Here is a 10,603-nt window from a genome sequence, read left to right as displayed (position 1 = left end):
AGGGTACCAAAACATTTTTGCAGCATTGAAGGTCCCCAAAGACAGAGTTGCTTCCTTCATTCTTAAATGGAAGAAGTTTGGAACCACCAAGACTCTTCCTAAAGCTGGCCTTCCGGCCAAACTGAGCAATGGGGGGAGAAGGAGCTTGGTCAGGGAGGTGACCAAGGTCCCGGTGGCAGAGCTCCATAGTTCCTCTGTGAAGATGGGAGAACTACCCAGAAGGACAATCATCTCTGCATCACTCTACCAATCAGGCCTTTATGGTAGAGTGGCCAGACGGAAGCCTCTCCTCAGTAAAAGGTACATGACAGCCCGCTTGGAGTTTGCCAAAAGGCACCTAAAGACTCTCAGACCATGAGAAACAAGATTCGCTGGTCTGATGAAACTAAGATTGAACTTTTTGGCCTGAATGCCAAGTGTCACGTCTGGAGGAAACCTGGCACCATCCCTACGGTGAAGCATGGTGGTGGCAGCCTCATGCTGTGGGGATGTCTTTCATCGGCAGGGGCTGGAAGACTAGTCAGGATCAAGGGAAAGATGAATGGAGCAAAGTACAGAGAGATCCTTAATGAAAACCTGCTCCAAAGCACTCAGGACCTCAGACTGGGGCAAAGGTTTACATTCCAACAGGACAACAACCCTAAGCACACAGCCAAGACAACGCAGGAGTGGCTTCGGGACAAGTCTCTGAATGTCTTGAGTGGCCCAGCCAGAGCCCAGACTTGAACACGATCAAACATCTCTGGAGAGACCTGAAAATAGCTGTGCAGCGACGCTCCCCATCCAACGTGACAGAGCTTGTAGCGTCATATCCAAGAAGCCTCGAGGCTGTAATCGCTGCCAAAGGTGCTTCAAAAAAGTACTGAGTAAAGGGTCTGAATACTTATGTAAATGTAATATTTCAGTTTTTTTTTTTATCAATTTGCAAACATTTATAGAAATCTGTTTTTGTCAAGTGGTCTGAATACTTTCCGAATGCACTGTAAGTAGTCACAAAACTACAGCCAGACTACACCGGCTTTTCGCAACCGCAGAAGAAGACAAAGCTGAAAGTAGTTGGTTGTTGTTAGCTAGCTACTGTTTTTGACAATCCCGAATGTAATCATCTTCCATTAATCGTCATCCTGTCTTTCATAGCTCATATGCTGGCACGACGTGTAAGCTTAACTTTCCTTTATGTTTTATGAATACTTTCATGTTGTTGTTTAGCCATTTATATAACTTTTACCAGATCAAAAAGATTGCTAGCCAAAACAGTATTGCGTTTAGCCTAGCTGTTTGCTATCCCCATTGAAATGTAGCTCTGTAGTATCCTCTGTTTTCGTCATGCTAGCTAATAATTATGTGTGTTTGTATGCAAATGTACAGTATGTTCATATTGGTATACGTACCCATTCTACTTACTGTATGTCTTTCGACATGTTGCCAAGGAGGCCCTTCGACATAAGAAGACTGGATGCCATTGTTGGTAAGATTAAAATAGTTTATTAAATGTTTTTCTGTGTTGTCTTATGTGACCTCTTTTAGCAGATGGTTGATAATGGCTGTCCCTTGTGCATGACTTCATTTTCTATAAGGTCACATGGTGGAGAAGTGTGGCTGCGACAAAAAAAGAGGATCTGAAGATAGTTAAGTCAAGGCCTCATTGGGATTAACATTACGTTTGTATAAGCTTATTATTGTACTGTTTGATGATATAACTACAGTTAGAAACTTGAGGAAATAACATGTGCACTAGTCTAGGAGTGACGCAGTAGGTCAAAGGTTCCCAAACTGTTTTGGGCCCCGACCCCATTTTGATATCAAATGTATTTTGTGACCCCACAGAATGATGTAATCAACAGTCAATGTCTACTTTTTAAATTGATTCTATTACAAAACAGTCTGACAGTACTTTTGAAAGTACTTCAATCTGAAGAAGGTGTGGTTTGAAGTGACTGAAATGCATCAGAAAGGTATTAGGACATTTCAGAGTGGCCCAGCAACTGTGTAGAAAATAATATAGTTGGTGATGTTCTTTTTCCCCCAGTCTGATTTAGTGTCTGGTCTCATCCACTCTGTTCTAATGAGGCTTGTGGGTATTGTAGTGGGAAACAGAAGACACATCCGTATTCCTGAGAGTCTTATCTTTCAGCGATGGTGTCGTAGTATTTTATAGCTTAAACCATTCAAAAGATAGAGCCACATGTGTAGGAAGAAAACAGAAACTGCTCAGTTAATTACAACCACATCTAGTGGCTACTTCAGATCACTGACATAACCCCTGTTTCTTTTCACATAGATTTTTATTGGATTTCTCCAGCTCTATTGTCAACTAATTCAATAAATATGTCACCTTAGAAAACAAAAGCAGTTCATACGTTCTCGTAGATCATAATATTAACATCCTAGAATATGGGAAGGAAGGGAAGGTGTGTATTTCCTAATATTGACATCATGTACATGTTGAAACGTATACAGGGTTTCCTGTGAGAGTGCTTCCTGGCCCAAGACCGATTCACGTCCAGGTCTCAGGCATCAACACATATTGGAAGAGGTGGGCATCAGTAATCAGTCCTGTTATTGCATTTCACATTTTATTACCACGTGAATAAACGTGTTTCAAAATTACAGGACAGGTTTTCCAACATTAGTGTGTCGAGGTAAGTCGTGATCCACATTTCCTCTGAAACAACATCAATGTTCTTCCAACTTAATGCAAGGAGACGTTTAGCACACATACGCGCAAGGGAGATTCATACACATACGTTTTTTCATTTATTATCTTCTTTAAAGTTTTCCAGATGATTCAATAGACTGGGTCCAAAGGGACGGATATTCCATCAGTGGCTGAAACTGATTTAAATACCATGGACCAGTATCGGATTCATTTAGGCCATTTCCAGATCATATGTATACATTGGCCATTTCCAGATCATATGTTTACATCGGCCATTTCCAGATCATATGTTTACATTGGCCATTTCCAGATCATATGTATACATTGGCCATTTCCAGATCATATGTTGACATTGGCCATTTCCAGATCATATGTTTACATCGGCCATTTCCAGATCATATGTTTACATCGGCCATTTCCAGATCATATGTTTACATCGGCCATTTCCAGATCATATGTTTACATTGGCCATTTCCAGATCATATGTATACATTGGCCATTTCCAGATCATATGTATACATTGGCCATTTCCAGATCATATGTTTACATCGGCCATTTCCAGATCATATGTATACATTGGCCATTTCCAGATTATATGTATACATCGGCCATTTCCAGATCATATGTTTACATCGGCCATTTCCAGATCATATGTTTACATCGGCCATTTCCAGATCATATGTTTACATTGGCCATTTCCAGATCATATGTATACATTGGCCATTTCCAGATCATATGTTTACATTGGCCATTTCCAAATCATATGTTTACATTGGCCATTTCCAGATCATATGTATACTTTGGCCATTTCCAGATCATATGTTTACATTGGCCATTTCCAGATCATATGTTTACATCGGCCATTTCCAGATCATATGTTTACATTGGCCATTTCCAGATCATATGTATACATTGGCCATTTCCAGATCATATGTTTACATTGGCCATTTCCAAATCATATGTTTACATTGGCCATTTCCAGATCATATGTATACTTTGGCCATTTCCAGATCATATGTTTACATTGGCCATTTCCAGATCATATGTATACATTGGCCATTTCCAGATCATATGTTTACATTGGCCATTTCCAAATCATATGTATACATTGGCCATTTCCAGATCATATGTTTACATTGGCCATTTCCAGATCATATGTATACTTTGGCCATTTCCAGATCATATGTATACATTGGCCATTTCCAGATCATATGTTTACATCGGCCATTTCCAGATCATATGTATACATTGGCCATTTCCAGATCATATGTTTACATCGGCCATTTCCAGATCATATGTATACATCGGCCATTTCCCCCACTACAGTGCCGACATTTGACACAGAAGGTTGCATGAGTTTCAATGTCCTAGTGGTCAGATATACTCTATGCAGAAATGTAAAACTGTTTCCTTTATTCCCAACAAATTCGAACACCGTACATGTTTTTCCAGATATGTTTCAGGAGAGAGGTGGACACCCAAATCATTCTCTTGTACACCTTGGCATATAAAAGATGTGGAGTTAGTAAGGATTTTAGCTATATGTCTTTTGGACTTAAACATTTCAATAAGCTTGTTTTCTGACCCTGTATATAGTATGCTTACTTACTTACTTATTGTGTTCTTCATATTTTTTCTTATTTCTTGTGTTTTTTTTCTTCTAGTATTACATTGTTATTGATTATTGCATTGTTGGGTTTTGAATTTGCAAGAACTCCACATGTGACATTAAAACTTGAAACCTTTCCAATTCAGTAATTCAGAAAATGTTTGCCTCATTTGTGAGTAGGAAGTCTTTATTGGGTAGATTTAATTCATTTTTGAGTTGTTCAAATGATCTCATATTGTTGTCATCAAACATATCAGAGTCCATGAATACCCTTAGCTTTCCATTCTCTATTTCCAAAAGGTTTTCCGTTATTTAACAAATCCCCATTTGATCAAAGAGGGCTTGGGGTGATTGCATTCCAACAAAGCTCAGAGTAACTCCGGTTCTATGAACTAAACACGATCATTTGTATTTTATTTTAGAGTTTCTCTTGCGATGATCGTGAACTTCAGGAAACAACAGAGGGAGCACCCCCCTATCCACATCGATGGGACCGCAGTGGAAAGCTTCAAGTTCCTCGGCGTACGCATCACTGACAAACTGAAATGGTCCACCGACACAGTGTGGTGAAGAAGGCGCAACTTCCTCTTCAACCTCAGGAGGTTAAGAAATTTGGCTTGGCCCTAAGACCCTCACAAACTCGTACAGGTGCACAATTGAGAGCATCCTGTCGGGCTGTATCACCGCCTGGTATGGCAACTGCACCACCCACAACCGCAAAGCTCTCCAGAGGGTGGTGTGGTCTGACCAACGCATTACCGGAGGCAAATTTCCTGCCCTCCTGGACACCTACAGCACCCGATGCCATAGGAAGGCCAAACAGATCATCAAGGACCTCAACCACCCGAGCCACTGCCTGTTCACCCCGCAATCATCCAGAAGGCGAGGTCAGTACAGGTGCATCAAAGCTGGGACCGAGAGATTGAAAAACAGCTTCTATCTCAAGGCCATCGGACTGCTAAACAGCCATTACTATCACGTCAGAGGTGGCTGTCTATAGACATAGATTAGGAATCACTGGCCACTTTTAGAAATGGATCACTAGCCACTTTAATAATGTATATAGCATTACTCATCTCATATGTATAAACTGCACTCCACACTATTCTACAGTATCTTAGTCACTTTTAAATTGTGTTTACGTGTGGAATCGCCCATTTCATATGTATATACTGTATTGTATTCTATACTACACCACTGACTGTTAAACAGCCATCTCCAACACATCGGAGGCTGCTGCCTATAGACATAGATTAGGAATCACTGGCCACTTTAAGGAAATGAAACACTAGCCACTTTAATAATGTCTCTGTATCTTGCATTACTCATCTCATATGTGTAAACTGTACTCTATACTATTCTACGGTATCTTTGCCACTTTAATTGTTTGTAAATTTCGCATCACACATCTCATATGTATGTACTGTACTCTATACTATGCCACTGTATCTTAGTCCAATGTCGCTCTGACATATATGTATATATATTCTTAATCCATTCCTTACTTAGATTTACGTGTATTTTGGGTATATGTTGTGAACTGTTAGATATTACTTCTTCGATATTACTGCACTGTCGGAGCTAGAAGCACAAGCATTTCGCTACTCCCGCAATAACATCTGCTAAACACAAGGAATGTGAACAATAAAATGAGATTTTATTTGACCCCATTTTCAAATCCCATAGTTTGGGAAACGGTGCAGTAGTGAAACAAGACAATGTCAATAGTGATTTTGAATAAGCAAACAGCAGTAAATGTGTCCTTTTTTCAATAGTAATTCAAAAGGGTTTATTTAGGAATTTAAAACTAATCAGGAGCAATTCAATAGTGATCAGTAGTGACAACACCACACACAGAAATGGCCACAGTAATTCTATAGGGATTGAGCAGGCACACAGCAATACTGTGTAGGCATTACGTAGTAATTCAATAGTTAACATGTTGGAATTGTGTTGGTTTTAGGTAATAGATACCCGAAAGCTCAGTAGTTACATAGTGGTCATTAAGGGAGAATTATGTACTGATTTGATTAGGAAATATGTAGTGTTCACCAGTAGTGAAACGTCCCAATTAGTAGTGATGAGTAGCAATTCTCTCTCTCTTTCTCGACACTGATGGACAGTTGCTTGGGTCTGAGTATTAGTATGTGTTTGTGTTGGTATCACTGATGACGCTGTGGACATTCAGTCCAGTCGTCAAGCACTAATTGCCTGATGATGACCTCAGCCTCACCCGAAAGCAAGGCGTGACTGACACACAAGACCCCCTGACTGTCTCCCAAACACAAGCAACACATGATCCCATGGTCCAGCCCTCCAGCAGAATGGAAGCCCAGGGCCCTGCGCTCCGTTATTCAATACCCCTAATCCCAGGGATTACACACCATCTAATCTACCCATCAAAAAACATTTGTGTCCCGGCATGGCTCACCAGGCCAGCCGAGCACACTCACACTGGCAGTCTCCACACACACACACACACACACACAGAAATGATGAATGTGGTATTTTCTTTGTCCCCTACTCTCTTTATGAGGGGGGTTGTTTGTAAATAATGAGAAACGAGTGGAACACCGAGAGATGCAGGGGGAGAGAGGTCCACGCAGAGATAGAGAGGGGAAAGAGGGACAAAGAGAGAGGGGGCAGGGGGCACAGAAAATGTGGAAAAGGTAGGTGGATGTAGAGACAGAAAGAGCAGAGAGACGGAAGAGTGAGGCAGAGATTGAGGGAGAAATTGTGTAAAGATGAGAGAGAGAGAGAGAGAGAAAGGGAGAGATAGACAACACTTTATGTAGACATAATGACATTTGAAATGTCTTAATTCTTTTGGAAATGTTGTGAGTGTAATGTTTACAGTTCATTTTTTATTGTTTATTTCAATATTGTTGTATTTCACTTGCTTTGGCAATGTAAACATACTTTTCCCAATAAAAACCCTTACATTGAAATTGAATTGAGAGAGAGAGAGAGAGAGAGAGAGAGAGAGACACTCTAATGAGGTCTGTAGGAATGCTGTCCAGCTGCCATCTGAATCACACCCAATAACAGATAAAAAAAACTGCTCTGTTATTGTCCTGTACTCGTTCTCTCGGTCTGTCGTTCTGTACAGTTTGCACATTCCTCCTCTCCCTACTGTGGGTCCCGAGTCCCGGTAATGACGTGTGTGTGTGTGTGTGAAAAAAAGCATTCAACCTGCACGCTTTGTTTGACATGGACAGGAAACCGTTGAAGAGTTTTCATGATGTCTTGCACACATTCAAGGCCCCCAATACCAGAGGCAGCAAAGCGTCGCCACAGCACTATCGATCCTCCCCTTTGGAGGTTGTTGTCTTCTTTGAATGCTTCATTTGGTCATTGGTAAACACAGGATTCCTGGGGAAAATGTTCATTCATTAATGAAACAAAATTAGAGCTCTTTGGCAACACAGATCAGCGCTGTGTTCACCGACAACCAAATTAAACATTCAATGTAAAGAACCTTCTCCCTACAATCAAACATGGGGAGGTTTGCTGCCTCCAGTGTTCAAACCGGTGTCCAAAAACTGGGTCTTCATTGAAGGTTGTGGGTCTGCCAGCAGGACAATGACCCCAAACACACATCAAAAGGCACCCAGGAATGGTTCAAGAAGAAACGCAGGACTGTTCTGGAGTAGCCAGCGAAGAGTCCAGATCTGAATCACATCCAATACCTATAGCTAGATCTGAAAACAGCAGTTGGTGGAGGTCAAACCTTCAAAAATTGAAGAATTAGAGCAATTTGCTACTGAAAAGTGGGCCAAATTGCCAGTAGAAAGGTGCAGCAAGCTCACTGAGGGATACAATAAGCATTTGTCAGCAGTTATCTTGGCCAAAGGTTGTGCAATCAAGTCTGCCTCCAACCTCCTCGCTGCCTGCCCCCAAACTACTCTCTGCTTGCCCCCAACCCACACTCTGCTTGCCCCCAACCCACACTCAGCTCAGGTGCTCTAATGTGCTGCTGAAACTGAGTGATGTCTAAGTGACGTGTCTGCCCATACGGATGTCTGCTTTGTGGTACATAGAGAAGTCAGGAGTGTAACCACACCAAGCATCCCAAACCCATAGATCTAGAAATACAGTTGAAGTCGGAAGTTTACACCTTATCCAAATACATTTAAACTCAGTTTTCACATTTCCTGACATTTAATCCAAGTAAAAATTCCCTGTCTTAGGTCAGTTAGGATCACCACTTTATTTTAAGAATGTGAAATGTCAGAATAATAGTAGAGAGAAATATTTATTTCAGCTTTTATTTCTTCCATCACATTCCCAGTGGGTCAGAAGTTTACATACACTCAATTAGTATTTGGTAACATTGTCTTTAAATTGTTTAACTTGGATCAAACATTTTGGATAGCCTTCCACAAGTTTCCAACAATAAGTTGGGTGCATTGTGGCCCATTCCTCCTGACAGAGCTGGTGTAACTGAGTCAGGTTTGAAGGCTTGCTTGCTCGCACACGCTTTTTCAGTTCTGCCCACAAATGTTCTATGGGATTGAGGTCAGGGCTTTGTGATGGCCACTCCAATACCTTGACTTCGTTGTCCTTAAGCCATTTTGCCACAACTTTGGAAGAATGCTTGGGGTCATTGTCCATTTGGAAGACACATTTGCGACCAAGCTTTATCTTCCTGACTGATGTCTTGAGATGTTGCTTCAATATATCCACATAATTTTCCTACCTCATGATGCCATCTATTTTGTGAAGTGCACCAAGCCTCCCCCTATTTCCTCTAAACATAACGATGGTCATTATGGCCAAACAGTTCTATTTTTGTTTCATCAGACCAGAGGACATTTCTCCAAAAAGTACAATCTTTGTCCCTATGTGCAGTTGCAAACCGTAGTCTGGCTTTCTTATGGCGGTTTTGGAGCAGTGGCTTCTTCCTTGCTGAGCGGCCTTTCAGGTTATGTCAATATAGGACTCGTTTTACTGTGGATATAGATACTTTTGTACCTGTTTCCTACAGCATCTTCACAAGGTCCTTTGCTGTTGTTCTGGGACTGATTTGCACTTTTCGCACCAAAGTACATTAATCTCTAAGAGACAGAACGCGTCTCCTTCCTGAGCGGTATGACGGCTGCGTGGTCCCATGGTGTTTATACTTGTGTACTATTGTTTGTACAGATGAACGTGGTACCTTCAGGCGTTTGGAAATTGCTCCCAAGGATGAACCAGATTTGTGGAGGTCTACCATTTTTTTTCTGAGGTCTTGGCTGATTTCATTTGATTTTCCCATGATGTCAAGCAAAGAGGCACTGAGTTTGGAGGTAGGCCTTGAAATACATCCACAGGTACACCTCCAATTGACTCAAATGATGTCAATTAGCCTATCAGAAGCCATGAGAAGCCATCATTTGCTGGAATTTTTCAAGCTGTTTAAAGGCACAGTCAACTTAGTGTATGTAAACTTCTGACCCACTGGAACTGTGATACAGTGAATTATAAGTAAAATAATATGTCTGTAAACAATTGTTGGAAAAATTACTTGTGTCATGCACAAAGTAGATGTCCTAACCGACTTCCCGAAACTATAGTTTGTTAACAAGAAATTTGTGGAGGGGTTGAAAAACGAGTTTTAATGACTCCTACCTAAGTGTATGTAAACTTCCGACTTCAACTGTACATCCTTCTTTTCTTCCATCCATCCATTTGCTGATCTAACTGTCAGATTGATGTTATCTGTCAGAGGGGTCAGTAGCAGGTCAGCAGTCTCCTGTGGGAATATGTAAAGTGGAACCTGTGGGCTGGAGGGATACAATAAAAGGAAAGAGTGATGCAGCAGGATATGGGGATGGAGTGTAAATGATGGAGGGAAAGGGGGAAGGAAAGACACACACACAGAAAACCTAGTTGGATTGTGGATACAAAGGGTTAAATAGCAGTAAAACATAAGCATAGGATGCCTGGGAAACGATAGTCACCTTTTCCCATAATATTCCAAGTTGTGATCCCACAGGAGCTCCTGACACAACAGGTTCCCAGGCATGACCCTGAGCCGGACAGCAGGGCCAAGGTGACAACCTGCCTCTTCCCAGGGTCTTGCTCTGCTGCGTCTACCACTACCACCACTCCGGAATGTTCTGCTGCGGAATTCTAAACAGGAAATGGTATGTTTCCATCCAGTGTTCTGTATGTGAATGTCTTTGTGTTTCTCTTTGTGTCTGCGTGTGTCTGTGTGTGGGGGGGGCACTCCTCCGAGTCATCTAGCTTGTTCTTACAGTAGCTGCCCACTAAATCAAACCAAATCAAATGTATTTATATAGCCCTTCTTACATCAGCTGATATCTCAAAGTGCTGTACAGAAACCAGCCTAA

The 10,603-nt window shown here is 41.5% G+C and overlaps 1 long non-coding RNA gene across 1 annotated transcript; it reads left to right on the top strand.

Annotated features, from left to right (window-relative positions):
* Positions 1–1,033: 1,033 nt before the first annotated feature.
* Positions 1,034–7,216, top strand: LOC139541569 (uncharacterized). The gene is made up of 4 exons (XR_011668363.1): positions 1,034–1,157; positions 1,431–1,468; positions 2,461–2,536; positions 4,691–7,216. It is a non-coding gene; the product is annotated as an uncharacterized lncRNA (long non-coding RNA).
* Positions 7,217–10,603: the final 3,387 nt, after the last annotated feature.

The sequence above is a fragment of the Salvelinus alpinus genome, chromosome 16, assembly GCF_045679555.1.
Source record: "Salvelinus alpinus chromosome 16, SLU_Salpinus.1, whole genome shotgun sequence".
Lineage (NCBI taxonomy): Eukaryota > Metazoa > Chordata > Actinopteri > Salmoniformes > Salmonidae > Salvelinus > Salvelinus alpinus.
Note: the sequence above shows the minus strand (reverse complement) of the source record. Positions and strands in the feature narration are given on the sequence as shown.